The sequence below is a fragment of the Ambystoma mexicanum genome, chromosome 2q, assembly GCF_040938575.1.
Source record: "Ambystoma mexicanum isolate Mex_15411 chromosome 2q, UKY_AmexF1_1, whole genome shotgun sequence".
NCBI classification, from domain to species: domain Eukaryota; kingdom Metazoa; phylum Chordata; class Amphibia; order Caudata; family Ambystomatidae; genus Ambystoma; species Ambystoma mexicanum.
This window is the reverse complement of record NC_090924.1, coordinates 864,664,577-864,689,528: the sequence shown is the minus strand read 5'-3', so window position 1 is coordinate 864,689,528 and position 24,952 is coordinate 864,664,577. Positions and strand designations below refer to the sequence as shown.

The 24,952-nt window shown below is 42.4% G+C and overlaps 1 protein-coding gene across 6 annotated transcripts in view; it reads right to left on the bottom strand.

The window, feature by feature from the left end:
* The window catches only part of MPP7 (MAGUK p55 scaffold protein 7), a 1,979,219-nt gene that overhangs the window by 1,747,304 nt on the left and 206,963 nt on the right, over positions 1-24,952 (bottom strand). For 3 of the 6 annotated variants that reach the window (XM_069648102.1, XM_069648107.1, XM_069648103.1), the window contains one exon: positions 1,236-1,370. The exons of 2 other annotated variants lie outside the window; for them this stretch is intronic. The gene's annotated coding sequence lies outside the window, so the exon portion shown is untranslated. Of the gene's footprint in view, positions 1-1,235; positions 1,371-2,473; positions 2,604-24,952 lie in introns of those variants that run through there. One more of the 6 variants, XM_069648104.1, reaches the window with a different exon arrangement.

Genomic DNA, 24,952 nt, shown 5'->3' with positions numbered 1-24,952 from the left:
TTGGTTCCTACCAGAGAGAGCTTGTGTTTCAGGGTACATAGGTCTACTTTTAGTGTCAGCAGGTTGTCTTTTGTAGGGGGAAGTATGCTCAGTCTGATGCCTCTTGCCGTTTTTGTCACTGAAATTGTATATGGAGAGGTCTGTACTGTCTGGGAGAACGTGTTGGATGTAAAAGCATGTTCGTTAGTTTTTCATATGACACAAAATGCAACCGACAGGTGATATTTGGAAGGATTCCCAGGCTACAAGTGTTTAAGCCAAAGAATACATATGACTGTATGCGCTGTATGTACACCTCAATTCACGGGGATAGAGCAAATAAATCCAAACACTAGGAGCATGGTTTGCACGTTTTGGTTGTAGTGTGGCCCATCTGTTTAGTACATTTACTGGAGGGCAGAGTCATCTGCGTGTGTGTCATGAGTCTTGTTCAGGAGTGCATGTTTTGAGCCGGTCGATTTCTTCGGGAGGGTGGGGGAATTGGAAGAGAAGATGTGGAAGGATGGGTTACAGTTAAAAGGGGATTGTGTTTTTTGAAGGACAGTTTCTTTGTAGCTTTTGCACTGAGAACGTGTTGAAATGGAGGTGGTGAGTGCTGTCTGCTTGTGGCCCCTGGAGTTGTTGTGTGGTTCTTGATGTTAGTGTATACGGGTGCAAAGGAGTGTGCTGCAGCACGTGTTTATGGAGAGAAGTATACATAGGTGTGCTATTGTGTTGGTAGGTTTAATAGCATAAAGTGGTTATTGTTATGTGTGGATTTGGGAATGAGAGTGGTAATTGTGAGTGCTGTTCTGGAGGGGGTTGGAAAGTGTACTGCAGGGGGCGTTTACTACCTCTTTCTTGCGTTTTTTTGTAGCCCTAAAAGGCACAACCAACAAGGGCTGCTTAGAAAGATTTTGCCTGTTACCTGTATGGTACTAGGTTGTCTATATCTTGCATACCCTCTTCTGAGGTAGTTTGTGCTTGTTAATTTCTTTCTCTAGACCAGTCATATGTTCTGTAAAAAGATGCACACATTTATGTTATGATTAGGAAGTGGTTTGTTTGAAGTTGGTACATTTGTACTTTGGCTTTATTAGCACTGTTCTATTGCATTTGATAAATTGATAAGTGAATATCTTGTATTAATCTTACAGTTATATTGCTTGATTTTAGCATCATAGTATTTTTTATACTTTTTATGGTAGGTTGTGTGATGCGTTTATTAGTCGTTATACGTGTTCATCTATACTTACTTGCATGGTGATTTTTCTGTTTTTCATGCTTATACTCCTTGTGATGAACCTCTTTTTTTGGGATTGCACCCTTCTATAGAAGCTGTTCCCTATGCAGTAAATGTTCATTGGGGAGAATTACAATTTCACCATTTCCTGCAATAGAACAGAACACGTTATAATGAAATGATAAAAGGCTTACATAATTGTGCTTAACATGGTAATTCATCAAGTACCTGCCTCCAATAGTGCTGGATGTGTATAGCACATAATTTACTGCATTAAAAAATGTAAGCCATTGTCTAAATCGTAGAAATGGAGATGGTATAACAAACCACTTGGTGTAATTCGGTCTACGAGTAAAAGAATGGAGTGGTAATCTGTATGGCATTTTTAATAACAAATCAGAATGCATTCGTTTAGTAGGTGGTACATTTGTGTACATTTATGCAAATTCATATGCCCAGATGATCCCGCACACAGGAATATGGATTAACAACATTAAACACATTTGGGTTCATGTTCTATTGTACATTGTTGTATTCATTCACTGATGATGTTTTCCAATGTTTAAAGAAGTCATAAGGATCATTATAATCATAATTGTTCTTTTATAACGCGCTTAATACTGGCGACCACTTTCGAAGCATGAGACCGCAATTCAAATCCGTGTTGCTATGCGCTGTCTTGCTTCCAAGACAAACACATTGCCTCTGAGCTATCCTACCAGCCGATTATGCAGTTTACATAGCAAATAAAAAAAATTAAAAACAGTACTGCATGTTCGAACAGTGCCAGTTTTGTAAAACACACTGATGGCTGATAGACGTGATGAAACAGGAGAAGTGTGCCATTCTTTCAATGGCGAAATCCATACTTTACATTTGGATGCGGCAAGACCTTTGTAAAAACTGGATTTTCTTTGAAACAGCAGTTAATCTGACAAATGTTTGGGCATTTGAGGCAATGATTGCAAGTACAAATTAAGTTTGTGTGTTGGGTTGCTTATGTGGTGATCGTAGTTATTGTGCAACATTTAATGTACCATCACCCATCTCTACCTCGTGAAAGTGTATCTGGAAAAGGCAACAATGACAAAGAAAGAGGGTGTGGCTGACTAAGTTGGTAGGAGGGATAGAACAAATTCAGTTTGTGGAGTTGCTGGAATGATGGCAAGCAGTTGTTACAAAGGTGTCAGTTTCCCTTTATGGATTTTTCATTTTTTCTAACACGTTTAAGTACAAAAGTACCTTAATCACCTCATGACTGTTTCCCTGTAATGCTCCAATGGCAATGGCGAAGGGTGCAGTGTATTGTATTGTCGATCGGGTGTGGGTGGCAGTAGGAAGTCTTCTGGTATCTCCCGATGGTATTGAAAGGTCCGTTTGGATAAAAAAAAATGAACAAAGTTAATACGGTTGTAAAGAAGTCCTAAATGTGTATTGTTTATTATATTTAGTTTTCTTAAAATGACTAAATTTTACAATTTGTAATTTACTTGGCAACAACATATCTTTGTGTTGTGCACTGTACAATTTCTTGGACAAAAAAAAGAAAAAAAGAAAACTTACTATGAAATCTAGCTTCTGTGAAATTAGTCAAGTTCACTGCATAAATGACATGGAGGCACACATGACGGGATGTAATCAGTACTGTTCTCAATCATAAAAAGGTGTAACATATGTAGATGTGCATTCGTGCAACTTCTGATGATTTGACAAAGCCATCCACATTATTGTTGGAGAAGCTGAATTGTACAAGTGCGGAAGTGTTTTTAATTCCTGCGACTTTCTGAAGAAAGTGCACTTACAAAAATTACATGAACAAAGGCGAGCAATGTAAGTGAACGTCGATTAATTGTTACTATCTGTGTGATTGGTTATGATTCGACATGAATATTTGGAGATCAGCAACAGACTTCTGTAGGTTGACTTTAGAGGCATTGAGGACAGTGGCCACTACAATGTGTTTTTATATAATGGTATCCACAGTGCAGGGGATAAAAGTTGAATTCATCAAGTTTTAATTAATGTTTGCCAGTGGCTGGTGTTGTGGATGTTTTTATTAAGGTATGACCTAGTTGTCTCTGTTCATGTGCTTACAGCAAATTTGTTGTGTACAACTGTTCTCAGCAGGGGATAGAAATGCCCTCTTCTGTTGGTGTTATTGTAACCTATGTCATTGTAATAAATGAAGTGATATTATTTGGTTACAGAGGAATTTATTATCAGATATTTGTATGTTTTCACTTGTTAATGAGTGCTTTTACTGATGCTATTTGTGAAAGGTTATACTTTTGTAACCATATACAATAAAAAAAAAAAGAAAAAGAAAAAATATTGTAGGCAGCAGGAAAGTACTGGGTTCATAAATAAGCATTGAAATGTGGCAGAAGCTTACATTTGGATTTGGCTACCGTACATATTCTAAGGCCTTGAGGTGCGGAGAGGGGTTTCCAAGAGTCTACAGGGTGGTGGTTACAACCCAGGATATATGAAAAGGTACAACGTTGGTTAGACAGAGGAGGTGTGAATGAGAGAGTGAGAGATCCAGCAAGACCCTCCCCAAGGGTCAGGGGAAAATGGGCGCTCACTGAGTGGGTCTCCTCTAATGGAGACCAGCTGACCTTAGCCATGGACGTACAGCAACAGGCACTTTTGACTGTACGCGAGCATGAATCTAGCGATGAAGAATCCTGCTCCGATAATATTGGAAATCGACCACAACACCATATCCAGGTCACACATTGCATTGGACAAGGCCTTCGCACCATAAGACCAATTCTGTGGTGATTTGCGCTATATAAAAGCTGATTTGCATAACATATTGACCTGATTTTAAGTCACTGTGGCAAACCAGAAGGTGATGGACTCAGGAATGACATGTTAAAAGGTGTTTTAATGAAAGTAAAAGGAAAATGATATACCTGATGTCCTGAAAATGTCACTGATAAGACAAATGCAGAGAAATCTTGGGAGTGAGGAGGCAAGAGGTCTGATCCAAGAAAAAAATCACCAAGCCCTAAAAAGTAATAACAGTAATAGAAAAGAAAAAGCCCAATAATGTAGCATATGCAATTCCAGTTGAAAGCAAAAGAATGTCTGGAGGAACACCAACCCAGGTCATAGATAAAAATCAAGGAAGTCCAATTTTAAGTACACACGTAATGTGAGAAACCTGGAGGTGTCTCACCTGCTAGTCCCCGGGGATCTGTCATCCAGGTGGCCAGGACACGGCCATCGCTATTGGATCCAATTCTTGGGGGTGGACCAGTGTGGAAGGATCACCTTGATGGGGGTCTTCCAGGAGTGGAAGTGGGACACCAAAAGGTTGCGACGCAGTATACCCTTCCTTGTGACACCTTTTCCCCACCCTGACTAGTGTTGGGGTAGTGTGTTCTTGAAAAAAAAAGTCGACTTCTCTAAACAGAATTGTAGACATAATCAAGAATATATTGTATATAATAAAGTCCATTTGAGCCAAGTCACACATTCCACAACGCCACTTAGTAGCCATTGGTGGAAGTTATCAGAGTCAGATTCATGCCCAAAGAAGAATGGGTGTTCAATATCTCTGCTCAGCTGGTCGTGCCCAAACGGATGCTGAATGTTCACCGTAGCGAAAAACCAAACTCTGCACGGCGAGACCGGGACCCAAATCACATAGTGAACGGCCCAATCGCGTTTATTAGCTAACAAAAATATAAGGACTCAATGTAACCCCTCCCACCCCCACTTGTGGCGGCTATATCAATAGTACCCAAGGACCCATGAATATACCATCTGAACCAAACAATATGTGGTGTGAAACTTTACACCACACCCCAAATGGAGAAGAAAAAGTAAATCTGTAGAAGTAGAGCGATGCGATTCAAATGAGGACATCAATTTGTAAAAGTTTTTTTACAATAATTACGAATAATAAAACATTCACAAAGATAACAATTAATGTCATTATCTTGCATATCGTGTAGTGAGCTGCATGCATCACCAATTTTCGAAGATAACCACACATATACACAATATACAACTCCATTCAGGAATACAAATGGTATAGATATTAAAAACGCAACGGGAACGCCAATTCATACATTTGAGAATTATACCACCCAGTTCACAAGGCTTGTTCCTGCACACCTAAAGTCCATCCCCCATTACATAGCATTCATCGCCACCAAATGATGCTCATACTTCAACATGTAGATATTCACAGATGCAAGTTACATCAGGCATTGATGACTCCATCTGATGTAGCACACCCAGTTAATTAACTATTTCTATCATGTTATTACAAGCGCAAAAGACACATTACATTGCTGTGCTCTAGCACCTGAGAAGAGTCTTTGTGGTAGATGGAATTAACAATAAAATGTCTTAAGACCAAATAACCGGACAAAGAAGGTAAAATACTGCTTTTATCTCAATTAAGGAAAGCAGTGTGGATCATCATTCATCAAATTGAGTCATGCTGGATCGCAATGTCTTTTTGATTATAATCAGTTTAAATAATTCATGATGGTCATCTATGACTTCATCCTACATGGTATATTGCAAAAACAGAGGGGTGGGATTGGATTAGGATAACATGTATAGAATGCATGCATATTAAACTCCCTTTGGAAGTCACTTGTCTGTAGGAAATGCCCTGAGCTACTTCTACACACGTAGCATACCAATTACAGCAAAGAATATTGCAGCGGAATAATACTTGCAACATTGTATGTAAAATTGCCTGGCAGGCTTTTCTGATTGGTTGGCAACCCAAACCCAACCTTGGCTAGCAGCACATACATAAAAACGAAACCCAGGTGCTTGGAGATACATCAGCTCCCCCCTTGTTTTCCCAATTAGACTACCCTCTCTCATTGGTAGGCCTCATGCCATTGTCTTTGGTTTGAAGATTGACCTTGCCAGTCTACACGGTCTCGAAACATTCAAGGGAGTGTAGGCACACCATTATCTTAGATTAAACCCTAATGAAAAGCACTTGTTTGCAAGCTCTTCACCACATGTTACAATACCACGAATTTTCCATTTCGACAGTGTATTCAACACTATTTGATTCCATTATACAGGGTGCAGTTGCTCCCCCCCTTGGCCTTAGGAGAATGGCTCATTCCATTCCATATAAACTTTGGCCACTTTTAATTCTCCATTACTTGGCATACGTAAATGTTCTTGTTCCTACTAATCTTGGGAAATACATTGGACTCCCTTCGTACTTTGCCTTCATCTCTCAAAATAACATCCTTGGTCCTGGCCCTAGGCCAATTTACTCCTCTATTTTGCAAGGAAAAAAAGTAATCCTTTTCTTGTTAAGATCCTGTGCTCGTATTTTGAGCTAACTGGGTTGATGGACCACAGTCCATCTTCTTCCAATGGGCGTCCTAAACGTTGAATATACACCTCTCATAAGCAAGTTCTACATGTTCTTTCTACCTTGTATTTCAGCGTTTTTTTTACAGTTATTTACCAGTGAGTCACTTCATTCTTCTTTGTGTTTGTGATTACTGGATCATGGGGTTCACGTTACACTCACTGCTTCAGTTAGGTTGTCCTTAAGTATTTTCATATCATTTCAACACAGGTTGTTACATCTTCTTTATGCCATTCTTTCGCGGTCGTCAGACTTTGTTTTAAAGTACACCCATTCTGTTCATGGCAGCGATTTGACAGCTCGGCAAAGAGCATCCTTTTGTAGCTTTCCTCCATTATGTCAGCTTGTGGGTACACTCTAAATGGTTGTCCGAGTGCATATTGTCTCTCATATACTCTACGTGGTACAGGAACATTGCAAGAATTCATGCATGGGTTCCTAATTGCGGCTCTTCGTATGTCATTCAAATAGGACAGTGCTATAGGGAGACAGTGTACACCTGCACCTCTACACTGCGCTGACAGCCGAGGGCAACCCAAGTGATGGCCTTGTTCGTACCCAGCTTCCTTACTCTCCATACGCTACCACAATCCCTTTAAAGAAGGTGCCATTGTTCTAGCTGGTCTATCCCATGGTAGAGCAACCCCTAAATGCTCACAACAAAAAAAAATGCAACCCACTAGGTAAAAAAGGCACAGCACACCTCTTGCAAGGAGAACAAGGTTTATTTCCACAAAATTAGATATGCAACAGCAAAGCACTCTGCTGCCAAGGAAGGTTCTGGCAAAATTAGTACAAGCAGCCCATTAAAAAGGCACACAGTTTGTGACGTAAGTTACAAATCCGAATGGCAGGTTGGCGTCATTGGTCCCAGTCCAGCCTGTCCATCTTCTTCCACTTTGGCTTCTTCCAGCGCATAGTCAGGCATAAAGCTACAACTAATTGCTCACTATATGCAGAAAGAAAAACACATTCTCCAACTCAAAACTAATGCGCACCTGGTGGTACTGCAGATAAGTGCTAAGCAGATACTTAGAGGTCATTGCAACACACACACACACACACACACACACACACCCCCTCCACCCCCCCTCCCCCCTTTGGATTTGTGTTGCCACTCCTGTCACCTCGCAGTACAAATCATGTGGCCTCTGGTGAAGGCAACTGATCCAAGCATTCTGATCAATTGGGGGTCTAACCGTTTTATGGTCGGTGGTCTGGGACTGACTTGGAATTCTGGGGTCTTGGGACAGGGAAGATCGGAGGCTCGTGCCATCTTTCGCACATTCCTCCCTCCTGGGATACGAATGCTGGCAACATGAAACAAAAAGCTTTATGAATCTCTGCAGCTCTGGCCTTTCTCATCAGTGCCCAGGATACAACCTATTCCCGCACGCGCACACTTTCTCCCCCCCCCCCCCCATGTTTGTAGCCTAGGACAGCAGTCCTGGCCACAGTGCAGAGGTAGGCCTCGATTTCATTAGGGCTGCTACTACTGAAAATGGTGTTTAATTCCCTGTATATTCTAAAACCAAAGCACGCACTACCCTCTGCACACTACAGCCTCTATGCACACCCCTCCCACCCCCTGTACACTTCCCGAGCCATTACTGCACACTTCCAGGCCTCTGCCTCATTCTAAAGCACTTAGGGTCTGGGACAATTGTCCCCCCCTTCCCAACACCCTACTCTTGTGATTTATTCAGTTTGCAGGAATACAATGCAAGAATTTTTTTTTATATTTGTAATATAGTTTGCAAAACACTTTTCCCAAGAACAATTACAATATATAATTAGAAAAGAAAAAATAAGAAGGAAAAACAAATGATCAGAAATCGCAACTAAAAAGGAATTTAACACATTTCATTAGAACAATTCTTTTTCTCATCCAAATCAATGATAGCTTTATGTTACAATTGTTATGACGTATTAATATAAAAATATTCTAAAAGTTTTTTATAAATCGAATCAATGCAAAGATGAAAGATATTTGAGTGCCTTCCATCAAAGGTGTCCATAGTTCCGCACATACTAATAAACTTGGATATTGTACACATCTCTTGATTAATCTCTTGTTTGATGGTTTCATATTGAGAGGAATCCATACATAGACTGCAGATCTAATCTCTTTTCAATTTGTCGAATAGGACCTAGTGTTCCTAAAGCGTTAAACTGTTAAACTAATCAAAAGGTTTGTCTTAATGAGGTGTTGTGTCAGGTACGTAGGAAGATGACATACTGGTTTTTACCTTTTTGTGTATTCTTTAAGAAGTTTATATTTAAGTAATTTCTCTTATTGCTGAAACAAATAATGGATCGTTATTGTTTTTAAATTAAGGAGTACAGCAATCTATGTCCATTAGGGTTTCTTCACATTCCTCACTAAATGCATTTAATAGTGTTCCAGTCTTCTTGTATATTATGCTCAGATTCATGTACAATCATATGATAGGATAGGCTAGTTTATTTGTATTGCGGCCATACACAAGTATTTCAGAGCACGACGAGGCTTGGGTGCGTAAACAAGGGAGCATAAAACAATGTTCTTACTAGGTCCAGTGACATTGAGAACATGCAAGTGCAGGGGAAGGGAAGGAGGAAAGTGTGAGGGGCAGGCGGGGGTGGAAAGTGCTGAACACTTGATAGACCAGGTAGTGCGGCCAGCAGGTGATTAAGTGTGAGAATAAGCTGTAGGGAACAGTTGTCGGATAAGTACTGGAAGGGGACTGTAGGGTTGCAGATACAGACCCCAGTGCAGGGGTTGCCAGGAGGCAGTGCAGGTGTGTGGCTGGGAGGGCAGGGATCTGGGCCCGAAATCAGAGGATAACCAGGTGCCCAGTGCCAAAGCAGACAGATTGGCAGGGGAGAGGAAGAGCGAAGGCAGAAGCAAAGCAGAAGGTCTTGAGGTGCTTCCAGAACCGAAGATGGTTCTCCTCAAGTTTAAGAGAGGCATGGAGGCTATTTGAGGGAGTCCTCAGACGAGTAAAGGGATCTATCCCCAACTCGTTACTTGGATAAGCGACTGACTATGAGGGAGGTAAAGGTGATGGAGCAAAGAGCTTGAGTAGCAATGAATTTACGGAGGGAGAGTTGAAGGTAATGTGGACCCTGACCCTAAAGAGCCTTGTGGATAATGCAAAGGGTGTTGAATTCAATCATTGCAGCCGCTGGGAGCCAATGAAGAGATTTCAGGGCTGGAGAGATATGATCCCAGGGCTGGAGGCCAAGGACAAGTCTTGCAGTCCTGTTCTGGATGAGCGGCAGAGGACAGAGTGGTTGCAGGCAGATTTACAAAGAGAATGTTGCAATAGTCCAGCCTAGAGAGCCCCAGAGCTCTGGAGACAGTGATCTTCTGGAGGAAGGAGAGGAAAGGAAGAATACCTCTGAGAAGGTGCAGTTGGTAATTAGACTTTTTTGAGACGTCAGATGTGAGGAGAAAAAGAAAGCGTAAAGTCAAAGATGACCCAGAGGTTCTTAACCTCGCAAGTGGGAGCAGGGAGAGGGCCAAGGGCGGCTTGCCAGAGAGTGACCGGAAAGGAAGGTGCAGGTGTGCGGATGAGTAGGATCTCATTCTTACTAGCATTAAGGCAGAGGTCATTGGCGGCACACCACTGCTGGATTGCAGACAGTCAGAGATGAGAGAGGGAGAGAAGAGGTGGCAGAGGGGAGCCTGAAAACAAGTTAGGTGTCATCCGCACAGCATTGAAAGTTTGAGCGGAGAGCAGCAATGCAGTGGGCGACCGGTGCCAGGCAGTGGTTGAAGAGCCAGGGAGCAAGGTTAGACCCCCTGGGGGACATCACAGGTAGAAGGTGAGATAGAGGAAAGGAAGGACCCAAGTTGGACCTGGGAGGGTCAGTTGGGGAGGAAGGAGGTCAGCCAGGTCTGGGCCTGATCAGTGATACCCAGATTATCAGAGCCGATTAAGCAGGATGGCATGGTTGACCATGTCAAAGGCAGAAGAAAGGTCAAGTAGGATGAGGACAGATGGGATATTAGAGTCAAGGTTGGACAGCAGGTCTTCACGAATGTTCAGGAGGGACGTTTGAGCTTCTGGCAGCTCTGAAGCCAGACAATTGGTCATGGAGACAACCAATAGAATCGGTGTGAAGATTAAGCTGGGCGATGGGCAGCTTTTACAGGAGTTTGCCCAGGAAAGGAGTGATAGAGATCGGGTGATAGCTAGTTATTCTTTTTTAGAAGAGGGTGCACAAGAGAGTGCTCCAGAGGGGAGGAGAAGGCTCAAGAGGCGAAGGAGTGGTAGCAGAAGTCGGCCCGAGTAAGAGTAAGAGTGACCATGTGGTCCATGATGGTTTTGGATGAACAGGGAAGGACCGGTTTTCACAGGAGCGAGGAGAGGCGGCTGCAGGGGGGGCCAGAGGTATCAGAGGGAAGGGGGAGGAGGAGACGACGAGAGGGTGGACAGGATGTTCTGGGTCTTTGAGATGAAATAAGAGGCAAGGGCTGTGCAGCGAGCCTGGAAGGAGACGAGAGGTAGAGACTGCAACAGGGTTGGCCAGTTCCTTGCAGATTTTAAAGAGTTTGGCCGAGTTGTTAGATGCCGCAAAGACGTGGGCCTGGATATGGGCTCTGCCAAGGAGCCACTATTGCCTTTGGAGCAAGCGGAAGGCCAGTTTGTCAGAGGATGCACAAGTAGCCTGCCATTTCCTCTCGGCTACCCTACACTTGCGTTTAAGGGGAACTAGGTCTGAGTCATACCAAGAGTTGCACTTGGCTTTGGGCTTCAAACGGATCATCATGACAGGGGCAAGAACATCAAAAGAATCAGAGATAGAAGAGTGGAGCATGGAAAGGGCTGTCTCAGGATGCGAGTCAGCCAGAGGAGGAGGGGGAGGGGGAGGGGGAGGGGGAGAGAAAGTGGTAGCGAAAGCCTCAACTAACAAACGCTTCATGGGTTCGAAGAAAGAGAAGGTAGGTGGCAGTGTTGAAGCAGGCTTGGCCCGAGAGGTAGCGAGGGAGAGATGGGAGGAAAGGAGAGAGTTATCACTTCAGGAGAGAGGAGTGGTCAGAGGGATAGAGGGGGAGATCTGAAGAGATCAGAACATCCAGAGTGTGTCTTGCAGAGTGAGTCGGGCCAGAGGGGAAGAATAGAAAGAGTTGCAGAAGTTGCAAAACAGTCCAAAGGAGTGACAGGAAGCATCCAGATGGATGTTGAAGTCTCCAAGAAGGAGGAGTTGAGTGGTCGAGGCCAGGAGAGGGGGAGGAGCGGTCCGCCCACTCAGGAGGAGATCTGGAGATCTGACCAGGTGGCCGATAGATAGTAGACAGGGAGAGAGAGAGGAGGAGAGGGGGGGAGGGAGAGAGAGACTGCAGACAGGGCATTCAAAAGAGGAGTAGGCCTACATAGGAATGACAGAGGCAGGAATCCACTCAGGGAAGATGAGGGCTATACCACCTTCGGGCCAATTGGGTCTAGCTGTGGAGACCATCTTGCAGCCATCAGGGAGGAGCTTGTTAAAGCTTGTGACAGAGCTGGCTGTGAACCATGTCTCGGTGAGACTGAGGACATCGAAGTCAAGTTCTTCCAGGAGGTGGCAGACGTCAGAGGAGTGTTTGACAGCTGAGCTACAGTTGCAATATGGAGAAGGTTGCCATCTTTGAAGGACTTCCAGGGAGGGGTACAAATCAGAGGTACTCTCTGCAAAGGTGTATTAAGAGCCCCCGGGGGTGGCAGAAGAGGAAGGAGGGGGGAGGGGAAGGTAGCCAAGGAGGAGACAGAGGTGGGAGGCAAGGAAGCAGAAGTGAGAGAAGGGAATGCAGGAGAAGAAAGGAAATTGATGAGGCGTGGGAAGCGTCTGTCGAAGAGGAGAAGGTTGGCCTGGGGGCCTTGGACAATCACGGTTCCATTAAAGTAGACATTCATGATTAGTGGAAGGGGTCCAGGAGTACCTCCCACTGGGTGCCACCATTAATGGGTCAGGAAGAGAAGGGGTAGAGCATTGTGACCATATGAGGAGTCTAAAGGTTCTGGCGAAGGAACGACAAAGAGGAGGTCAGTGAGGGTCTGTTTGGAGGAAGCGCTGCAGTAGGTGTCAGCAATAGGGTGACCAGGGTTAGAGGCCAAGATATCCTTTTTGAACTTCTTCCTACCAGGCTTAGTGAGAAGGGTAGGATAGTCAATGGAGAAACAATTAGAAAAATAGAAGAGACAGAGCGAGTGTCATAGGAGTCGTGGAGCAGGGGGAAGAAAAGAGTACTGGAGGGAGGGTTGTGGGGGGTGGGTAGACAGGATGTGGTAAAAAGCAGGATGGGCTAGCACAGGTTAGTCAATGGGCACAGCTAAATTCGAAATAGCAACAAATGGAACAAACAGCTAAATTCAAAATAGCAGCAAATGGTACTAACAGCTAAATTCAAAAATAGCAGCAAAAAGGTACTGAACGCAGTCCAATCACAGCCAATAAGAGTGGGATCAAGGGTGAGATGGGGCAAAGGTGGAAAAGTCAGGGGTGCTGAGATAGGGGTGACTAACCCATGCTTACAGAGATCATAGTGTCACGATAGTTCCGGGATCCAGGAAAAAAAGTGAGGGCATCATCCTCAAGGTGCTTGAGAAGGTCCAGGAAGCCCTCACATAGCGCACCCGCAGCGGACAAGGAGCCGACAGGGGCCTTTGAGGGGGTTGGCCAGGTAAAGCCTGCCAGTCCACCATAGGCAGTTAAGATCAGTAGGAGGCCAATCACAGGCACAGAGCGGATGATGTTGCTGGCCACAGTAGCCTTCAGTGTTGTGAAAAGGCGGCGGCCATGTTTAGAAAACAACGAGGCTGCACAGAAAGGCCTCCACTATGGAAATTACTTTGAAATGTGCATGCGGAAGACAGATGCAGGAAGCCAAGAAAACAGCAATGCAGATTTAATTCAATGCATTTCGTATTCGATTTAAATATTTAAATTAGTTTTTTATTATTGATCTCCATGATGGTCATCCTAATTTATAGCTAATTAAGGTTTGTGGAATAGAGTTAAATTATGCCAATCTGTTTCCAAAATACACCTTATATTCAATTTAATATTTTATCTGTGGATAAGGGTAATGAGTCAAAGCCATAAAATAAGGATGTTATGTCTTTCCTAGCAATTTTCTTTTTTTTAAAGGAATCAACGAAAGCCACAATCTCTAGCTTTGATATTTTGCATTATTGCCAAAAGCAGAAATATTTTGCTTTAATTTGACTATTATATTCTTGATACACTGCTCATCATAAATTGGAAAACCCAAATATATTAGATGGGAGGTCAGAGCGATCTTTCTGCCTTAAAACCATGAGAATGTCGCTTTGCTCTTCCATCCAATTGATGATTTTGCTGCAGTAATTAGGAAGACATTCAAATTCATACAGGTTTCAAGGAAAAACAAGACCTGCTGTAATCCTTCCTGCATTTTGGCAAATATCATCCACAAACAAAGGTGTGGACATTTTATGTGTCCACATTTTGTAGGAAATAACCCCCCCCCTTCTAGAACGGATGTTAAATCCAAGAGTTAACAGTTGAATACTGCAGGCACGATACACATTCCTGCCGCATCCTCATGTTGTTCACATGGTCAAACGCATGGGACAGATCCACACATGCACAAAATAAAAAAAGTGAACTGTTGGCATTTAGTACTTGCTGCTCTAAGAGTTCGATGACACGACTATTTCAAAAGGTCCCTACTTGGGAACGAAATCTAACCTGAAATGTGGTAGGTTTGCCAAGTTCTTTAGACCATTTGTTTAGCTTTTCTGGCAAAATAGAGTAGAACATTTTTACTAAGAGTCTACTAGATCTATAGGGTGATTATTACTGGGATTGGACCAGTAGCCTTTTTTATAAATATGAAAAATATAACTTTGAGCCCCCCCCCCGCACTTGCGCGATCTCAATGTCACCTGGCGTAGTAACATCATTGTCTCCGTCTTCCCTCTGTTCACTCCCTCTCCCTTGCCTCGTCGCGCCTTGAAACATTTGTGTATCGGCACGTTATGAATGCCATATCATAGAAGTCATGTAGCCTTCCATCCCGACAATGTTGAAAAGGTCCCTCAAGATGTAAGAACACAAATTTGAGTCTGCTTTTAGTATCAAATTTGGCAGGCTGGCAGACCCCATAGCTCTACAACTCTTCACTTTTTTATCTTAATTTCAATGTCTATAGCCAAATTCTCTCCCAGGTCCCCACCCCCGTCAGTTGCACACCTGCACTGCCCCCTAGCAACCCTTGCACTCGGGCTGTTTCTGCATCCCTACAGCCCCAACCAGCACTGGACACCCGATGTCTGCTCCTACCCTGGCACTTGCCACCAGCTGGCTGCACTTTTACTTATTGTTTTTATTTAATTTACTGTTTATCCTATGTACTGCACTGCCCCTTCCCCCTTTTCCCCGAACTTCTCCCCTGCACTTGCAATATCAATGTCACCTGGCCTAGCAAGATCGCTGTCTCAGTCTTCCACCTGTTCCCCCTCCCTCGCCTCGCCTTTTGAATAGGCATGTTATAAATGCCATATCATATTTCCCAGGGTTCCAGGTACTTCTAATGCATCATTGTTAAAGTACATTTCTGTTTGTAGTAGGATAGCCAACTTGGCTCTTCTATCACATTGGTTGATGCACTATTAGGGCACATTTCCATTCCATGCATTTCCAAAATATTTTTGTTCGTTATTCAAAATAGTTGGCATATTTTCATATATATTCTCCTTCATATATTGTCTTTCTGGGTGTTAAAACCCAATTTCTATATGGTTATATTTTCCTGATTTGTTCTGAGTTCAACACAAAACTAATAGGTTTATATTCCTTTTTCCTCTTTGCCACCATGTCGTCATAAGAATGCAGTTTAATAAAAAGGACATGATGGGGTGTTTATTTATGTAGTAGAACATATGATCGAATTATTTTGATTCAAAGACGAGGGTTTAGAATTCGAATACAGCTTTTGTTTCCCTGCCCATGAGACAATTTGTTACATATTTTTTATCATATGTGCTGACCTAAGGATACAAGATCCTCCATTACTGGGTTCCACCAACACTGGTACCCTATTTCTTATAGTACACAGGAAAGTAACAATTAATGGATAGTCAAGCATGGTCACTTATTTTGGATGGGTCTACAGTTATCTTCAGTATGAATGGCCACAAGAGTCCCAGAGCAAAAAGCAAAAACAGTTGAGGAGGCTCTACCCCTGGTTTTGAAGTAGATCTTCTAGGGATTTTAGCAGAGATATTACTGTTTAGTTTTAGTAGCCCTCACGAAAATCTAAATTGTGACTAGTGCATCCCATCAACCGAGAAATTGATATTCCAACTATAGAGGTTGTGTCATCATCCACATTATTTATATCAGGGTAATAAAAATTAATATTGCCTGTAATAATATCAGATTTCATAGTTTATACCATTCATCCAGTAAATCCCCCAAGCTCTCTAGCAGATTTTCCAAGTTTGTACATATGGGATTCCAGTAGATGGTGATCAATAATATATTCAAATGTATTGTGCCTATCCCATAGCGAGATATACTCACTGCAAGAATGCTATCCGAGGGTGATGTGTGTCTTTAATACCAATTAAAAGGCCCCCATAAGGGTGGTTCATAGGACCCAGTGGTGCTTTTTTCAGAAAATGTCAATAGCCTTCCTGGGAGAGAGAATCTAGAGCAGCCAAAATAATATAAATCAATATAGTAGGAAATTATTTCTTAGGATTTGAAAAGCTTGAGTGGCCCCTGCAATTCTAAGAAAGTATATTTATAGGGCCACTACCTAAAGGCTAGGAGACTTGGAGTTAACCTTTTAATTCATGACTAATGCTGTAGTTAGTCAAGAACAGCGAATCATCTTGATCCTTCTTTCTCAATTGCGTTTGAAACTGTAATCTCCTTGTATTCTTATTTAATATTATGCAGCAAAACGCTTCCTCGTTCCCTGGTATTTTCTTCTTTGGGATTTAATCAAGGAATGCAAGTTGGATGTCCTTCTACTGTCCTTTAATATATTGTTAGTGGTCGGATTCTTAAAGGGGACAACATCAATGCATAAACTTACATTATTCCGTTTTTTTTTTTTAACAAAAGATTCAGGTCTTGGCAGGTTTAAAAAATTCAACCTGGGCTAAATCCTTCAATCCCACCATTCTAAGTGTTGGGATTAGTGCAAATAGTGCTGAAGCACAGCCCCATCACATGGATTTAAAATGGGTTGTTAATAATTCAAATCCAATTTGATAAGAGTTTGAAGTCTATACTTCTCTTAAAGGTTCCTTTGGGAGTAGCCAAGGGAAATTTATTTTCCTAGTTAGCGGAACCTAACCTCTCAATCCATTTGATATCTTGACTTGCAGGTGTCCTTGAATACATTTCCTCTTTATTCACATATAGCGGAGGGGAGTTAACAATATCCTGAGCCATTAGACTAGAGTCGTTGATGAGCCCGGATCGCACTGGAGCTGAATGAATTGTTTCTTCAATCCTCACAGTTTGAAAATCCAATAATATACTGGTCTGAGTTTTTTTTTTTTAAAAAACATATTTTAGCCTGTTTTTTGTTCATAGGTGCAACCTGCAGAGGTAAATCACTTTCGCCTTGAGCTGTATTTTTGGTAATCTGGAGGTTCTTCCTTGTTTTCGTATTCATTTACTTTTAGCCTTTCTTATCCAATCTTAGAGGTTCATGAGCTGGTTCTTCACTGGGGATAGCCATCACCGAACACTTATACGGTTCAGATTTTATAGGTTTTTAAAAAAATCTTTTCCTGCACTTTTCTTACAAGAGTTGTGAGAAACTATAGGTGAAAGAAGTACCTCTACAACCAGACAAGAGTACAAAGTTAAAACCCTAATGATGGTTCACCAGATTCTTAACAGTTTAAATTCTCAGCAGGAACAATTGCAATAGAGAGAAATATTTAAGAATGTTCCAAAGTATTAGGTCTCTGTTCAACTCGGTTAGCAATTACCTCCTTTTGGCAACCTAGAATGTCAGATTACACACATTCCAAGGAGTCTAAAAAAGCTAGTCCTTTAAGAAACACTGACTTGTTTTAAAGAGCATGCATGTTCTTTACTTTCCTTGGTAAGCATGTCATATAATCAAACTAGAGAATGCAAAACTAGATTCAGTGCCATGCCGGGGTTAGTTGGTAACAGAGGGGACTTTGATAAAATGATGGAAGTTAAACCTGGTCTTGCATGGGATGCATTTTCACAGAATTTCTGCTGCATTTCTGGAGTATGATACATTTGTTGCGAAAGATGACTCATTTTGGTCTCTTTTGGCCCCTTTTCCTAGTATTTGAGACACAGCGTACTTAACAGATTACCCTCCTTTTCCAAACTTTGACAAAGTAGAAGAAATTAGGTTTCCATTTCCCGAAAAGGGCGATTGATCTTACTGGTCATTGGCTCTACTGGAGCATCAATAGGTGTGCGATCTCTGCTCCAAATATACTGGACTCTTCCACTTCCCCGGTTCAAGCTTGATCTGAAATTATAGGAGGGCTTGTCATAATGTGAGGTGGCAGAGCAAGAGTAGCTGAATGTGTGACCCAAAAGTGACAGATAATTATGTTGAATAATAGTATTGGCGGGGCTGCTGCAAAGATTGTGATGCGGAGAAAGGCATATGGTGGTGGGAGGTGGTCTGAATCATTTCTCACTTATAAATAATAAAAAGAGTATGTATGTATGTAAAAAAGACTTAAAGTTATGACCAGGTGCTGTGGGCAGTTTGCAAATCTGCTAGTCAGTCTGCACTTTTGCACTACAAGAAACAAACAGCAACCCAAAGTAAAAAAAAATTTACAAAAAAAAAAATTGGTATTTCAATTTATTGTATGGGGAATGTTTAGTCATGTCCCAAAACACACACAACAGGTGCTTCAGAATGCTGCATTAATGCACAGATTGGTCAAGCCATGATCTTGATGATAAACAATTAATTGCTCAAATAGTGCATGGCACCAACACGTGCTACGATTTCAAGATTCATTTTTCACTGTTTCACAAATGCATGCCACAAATGTTTATTATATGTTATTTAAATGTTCTATGATCAATCATATTTTCAATGAGAAAATACCAGAAGCATCATCTATAAAGATGCACGTCAATTATATTAAAAAAAGAAAAAAGAAATACAATTGCTTGAAAAGACAAGATGAAGGGTCATCAAGTGTCGTGCACTTCTTTGCATAACTGTTCTAGGTCCGTAACTGGAATTCAAGTAAAACAAACACTTAAGAACCATACAAAAATGATGTATGCTGCAAACTAATAGGGCAGGACACCTTCCGTTATATTTTTGCATGAATGCACAGAAGACAGAAAGTCAGTAGTCTTCTAGTGGGTTCTTAAGAAAAACATCTCCATATTTAGGTTTGGGTGGGGAAGTCAAAAACTCACGGCAAAAGCCAGGGACGCAGCTCAAGACAATGCACGTATAATCCTCATGTTTGTTTTCAACAGGTGCTTAGCAAGCCTGCAGCCTCCCTCCTGGCGGCTGAACAGTCCCGATCTCGTACTACACCCGAGCAGGGACCAGAGATTTCTCACCATACAGAGGATTGGTGAGGCAAACCAGAGAGACAGCTCGCAACTACCCCCTCTCACCAAGACACAATGAGGATTGGGCAATAAAGAAAAGCTCCGATTGTTTTCCGATTCAGGACATGAGACGAGGCTGGGCATGGTGATTTCAGCTTAGCACAAGGACTTCCCACCCTGTATGACCACAGCCCTCAGAAAGGACATGTCAGCCCACAGCTCCCCAGAGTTATGGAAGGGTAGGATAGGCAAATTATTGGCAACTATCATGACAACAGCCTAGGGGATCTTGCGCACAGGAGTTTAAAGTCACAAGGTTAGAACGCCCAGTAGCTTCTTTGTCACAAGTCCTCATCATAGGGATATTGTACCCAGCTTGCTATTTGTAATCCACACCAGGAGGAGAGTTATGGCTTAGGACCTCCTGATCTAGAGATAGTGACAGAGTTCCCTAAAGGGCTTTTATGCCCTTCTCATTAAATGATGTCCAACTCCGCTCTCTCAAAAGAGATACAATTCCTTTTGCACTAAAGGGGCGTCTTAACATTACTCTCTCATAAGGGAAATAGAGTTAAGTCTTAAGGACTTTAGCATATTTTCCAAAATAGGGATAGTGTGCCCTTCTCATTAATAAGGGATATGATGGCCCTTCCCACCAGCAAACTGTTCAAGTGGTTACAACAAGTCAAGGTCGCCTAGCTCCTAAGGCTTCTCATGAGCCTCAAACACAGTTGGGAAACGAGCTTGTCCAGGTGACTCGTGGTTTACAAGATCTTCTCCTTCCTGAGCCTCAGCTTCCCCTGTGGAGAGGCCAGGACTCTGCTGCTCCCTCAGTTTCCTCAAGTGTTCCCGCTACTGTCTTTGTGATCACGGATGCTTTGGTTGCTCTCCTTGTGTAGCCTCGTAAAAGGTCTTGTGTATTATTTATCTCCTTGCATTATTTAGGCCTACACTCGGGTGGGGATCAGTGTGGTCTTCAGATTGGTTGTGTACCATCAGTGGTTCATTTGCACTACTTCCCGCTGAGTGCCGACTGCTTTCCGAGCTGCTGGAAGGCATTGCAAGTGTTTTTACTTCAGTGCAATGTCTCCGCTCCTATTGGACCACTGCAGAATTTGGCCATGGCACCCTGTCGTCTATCCACTTTCATCACTTGATACGCGCTCTTTCCCCAGCAGTCTAGGATGATTCTTGTCATACACACACTGGTTTCCTATTGGCACAGTTTCCTTCCTTCCTTAAAAATCAGTGTTTTTTTTAGCAAAGGAGATTACAAATGCTTGGATGATGCCTTTAAAAACAAAAACGACAGATTGACAAACAAAGCCAAAAGACCTCTTCTTACACCAAACAACGACTTTCCTTTTCTAGCCACAGTAACAAACAACTTGAGCACTCCATTCTGGAAGAAGTCGCAATGCCAAACTTCTGCTTTGTCTATGAATAGCTGGGCATCTAATAGTGCCTGACAAATGCCCAATACTTATACACAAGCCAAAACTGCTGGCTTTTAACAGGATTCTGGGGGGACATGCATAAGGCTTATGAATCGAGTGGCATAAGGCAGACCTGGTGTATATACAGGTTTATTACACGATTGATGAGGGGTGGTGGGAACGGACGTGCTAGAGACTAGCTGGGTTTTCCCACTACGGTCTGGATTTTTCCACTTTTGCCTCCCATTCTTGTGGTCTGTCCTTCGGCCAGAGGCAGTCTGCAACTTATGAGGGGCAGGTATTTGTCCCTCTTAAGAAAGAGGTATCCCGAAAGGCTGACAGAATGGGAACCCTGGGTGATGAAGTCTTGCTGAGAGGGAGGACACTCCACTCCAGGCCCCGTTAGTTGAGACGTGATCTCTCGGCCTACCTGCCTTCATACCTGCCTTGCTACTGGATAATGTTGTTGTGGCAGAGATTACGTTTTTTCTCCTACAACTGCACTAACGGTGATGTAGATCTATCATGCTTTTCCTTGTTCATATATCCATGTATAACTAGTTGCATTTATTCTACAGTTATATGTATGCTTATGAAGTGTGAATAAAGGGCCTATAAAGAGCCAAATATCTTCCAACTAATGGTCTGATGGTGCATTATTGCCTTCCTGTGTCCAAGAACGTTTAGTTTGTGTAATAGGGTGAGTAATTCTAAGTTCATTACATGTGTCTGAACAGCAGAACATATTGGCGCTGTGAGCAGGGTATTTGGGATGAAATTGGTTCCAAATACTAAACCAATCTGAAGATTGGACACAGAAGGGCAATTATGCGGTGTTTTTGTGTTTTGTGAATTGCGCAACTGTATTTGATGTATTTTGATAAGGATGTGAAACTTTAATTGAAACAATGATTTCATTATTTCGGAAAAAGGGAAGTTGCGCAGGCGGAGATTGTTTTGAAGTAATGATTCCAGGGTGGACAAAGAACCCATATGACAAACTTAGACTTGAGCATGTGGTGCAGGTTTGAGTGAGACTTGGAATAAGAGTATAGGAGAAGAGAGTCCGGCTGAGGTGGCGGCTTGCTTGCAACAAGTCCTCAGAGAAGGGAAAGTAGTGCTTAGCTTTGGCAGAAGAGGTTGGGTTTTGTTACATGCATTCAGAAAGGTGCATCAGCAGAATGTAAAATTGCAGGCAAGTGTCTTGAGGTTGGAAAAAGCAGTCTCCTGAGAAACAGATTGCGTTAATGAAGCAACTGCAGATGAAATTGTATCATGATAGGGCAGATAAATATCGGGCAGTGGCCAAACGAGCTGATGTACGAATGGCTCGATACACATATCGAAAGAGAAGAGGGAGAGTGAACACCTACAAGATACAAACATGTGAAAAGGCAAGATGTGAACAAGCGAGCTGGAGACAAGCCCCCTTCTGCGCCACCTGAAGAGGAGATGATGACGAATCCATGGGGACGCCCTCACAAGATATCAGCCGACTTATGCCGATTTACAAAAGATGGCAAGTGTGCTGTTGGAGACAGAGTTCAAATATATGCATTTAAATACGAATAGGATTGAGGTCAAACTCTAGTAGCATCTGCCCGAATTAAGGTAGACAGACGACCTCATGTTAATTTGAAACTATTTTGGCGATCAGGCAATATATACGAGGTTACAGTTTTGATTGATACTGGGCTGGAGGCCTCATTGATCCATGGTAGTCCCTTGAGATTTAATGGTAGACATTTTACCATAAATGGGCTGGGCGGAAGAGACCCCCCACAGTCCAGGCGAAAGTTGATATGAAAATTGGGAATTTGAAAAAGTAATAAATATCAAGTGTTCATTCTTCCCATCCCTGAATATATTATTGGCTTTGATATTCTGGAGGGATTGAAGTTAGGGCTTGGAGGTAAGATTTATCAGTTTGGGGCGATTAAATGGACGTGTACCCCTGTCATTGAGGGGAAAATTGAAGATGCCCCCAGTGCAGTGTTCCTTTGGCAACAAAATATGTAATATTGTATTCCCGGGGGGGGCAAGGGGGCATAAGGCGATATCAGATATTATCATGAGATATGTTGAAGGCGTGTTGTGCCATGTAACCACAGCTTGGAACAACCTGGTCCTGGCCGGTCAAGAAGCCAGACGGGAGCTATAGGATGACTGTGGATGATCGCGAGTTAAATAAGTACACTCCTCCGTTAATCCCGCAGACCCATATGCCGTTACTTTGATTGAAAATGTGCAGAAGTTCGAGGGAACTTAGTATGCGGTGATAGATTTGGCAAATGCATTTTTCAGGGTGCCAATTGCAGAAGAATGTCGAGAGCAGTTTGCATTTTCTTGGAATGGAAGGCAGTATACGTTTCAACTTTTTCCCATGGTATACTTGCAGTCCAACTATCTGTCACCGGCTGGTGGCAGAACATTTGGATAAAATACCATGCAAACCAGAAGTACAGATTTCAGATTATATTGATGACATTTTGATTCAAGGAAAAGATGAGCAGGGAGTGCAGACGCACCTCAAGGTCATTATTGAAGGATTGAGGAAAGAAGGGTGGGAGATTCACGAAATTAAAAATTCAAGGTCCAGCAGAGACCATGATTTCGAGGAATTCAGTAGCATAATGGGCATTGTGAAATGGTGCCAATAGCCAAACTAAATATTATAGAGTTCACTACACCTGTGAATAAGAAACAAGCTCAACAATTCATATGGTTACTTGGATTTGAGACAACATATACCATATTTGGGGCAGAATCTAGTAGCTCTTTACAGAGCGATACAAAAGAAATTCAACTTTGAATGGGGTGACAAGCACGCCAAGTAGCCAAAGACAGGATTCAAAAAGTGCCGTATTTATGGCCAATGAGGGCAGGTGAAGTTGAATTAAATGGTCTGTGGATGACAATTATGCCAATTGGAGTTTGTGGCAAAAAAGGACTGGGAATTTAGAGCTGTAAGTTACCCGAAGCTAGTGACAGATTTACTCCCTTTGAATAGGACATCCTCAAGAGGCTAGCATTATTAAATGGAAATGGTACATTCAGTATCGTGCCAAAACAGGGAAGGATGGAGTTGCGGAATTACACGAGCAAGTGGCTGGTGTCGATTTTGAACCACCCAATGAAAGTGAAATTTGATAGTCTCCTGTAAAATAGTAAAAAGTCCCTTATGGGCATTTGTCAAGCGAACAAACTGAACATGCTTAGTTCACAGATAGTTCAGCTAAATATGAAGGGACTGAGCAACACTGGAAAGCAGTGTAGTATAATCCCAAAGCAAAGAAAATATTGACAACATCGGGGAAAAAGGAAGAGCAGTCAATTTACAGAATTATATGCAGTTTATCAGGCATTGAAACAAGAAGTGCCTTGCCATGGTTATGTATATACCGACTTATGGTCGGTGGCGAATGTACTAGCTGTTTGGCTGCGTACATGGCAGAAGAATGGATGGAAGATTCATGCAAAAGAATTATGGGGAAAGGAACTGTGCCAATGCATTGCCAAAATGTTGATGCATAGTACAGTGACTGTGTATCATGTAGATGCACATTGTGCGACAGATTCATTGCAACGTTGGTTCAATTCTGTTGCAGATGAACATGCCAAAATTTCAGCTATGGGCACGAGGTCTGAGGAAGATGATCTGGAGGGGATTGCCAAGTGGGCACAGGGCATCTTGGACAGAAGGAACCTATCAGGTGAGCACAAGATCGAGGAATTGTTCCTCTGAAAGTAGTAGAAACAGTGATTTTGCAATGTCCAGTGTGCCAGCATCAGAAACTGAGATATGTTCCACATGTGATTCACGGCACATTGAAACGGGGTAAATTACCTGGAAATCTGGCAGATCGATTACATCGGTCCAATGCCAATCTGCAGAGGATGTCAATATGCGTGTACGATTGTGGACATGTATTCAGGATACATGATGGTATTACCATGCAAAAGAACTATGCAATTGAATACCATTAAATTATTAGATCAAGTGGCAGTGTACTATGGTATACCTTTTCAGATTCAAAGTGACAATGGGTCACATTTCAAAGGAAAACTGATTCAGGACGATTTTCAGTAGAAGGGCGTCCAATGGATTTTCCACATCACTTATCACCCAGAGGCTTTGGGATTAATTGAAAGAATTAATGGTTTGTCGTAAGAACAGTTGCGAAAGACCGTTGATGGTTACTTGAAAGGGTGGCGTGAGCGCATTTTGCATACAGTGCAAGTGTTAAATAACAGACCGATTGCGAATGATGAGACTCAATTGATGCGTATGTTTATGCGATCTTTGCAAATTAAACCAAACCGGGCATTTGAAACGATGTACTGGGAAATGTCACCAGAGGCTCTAGCCCCTTATCG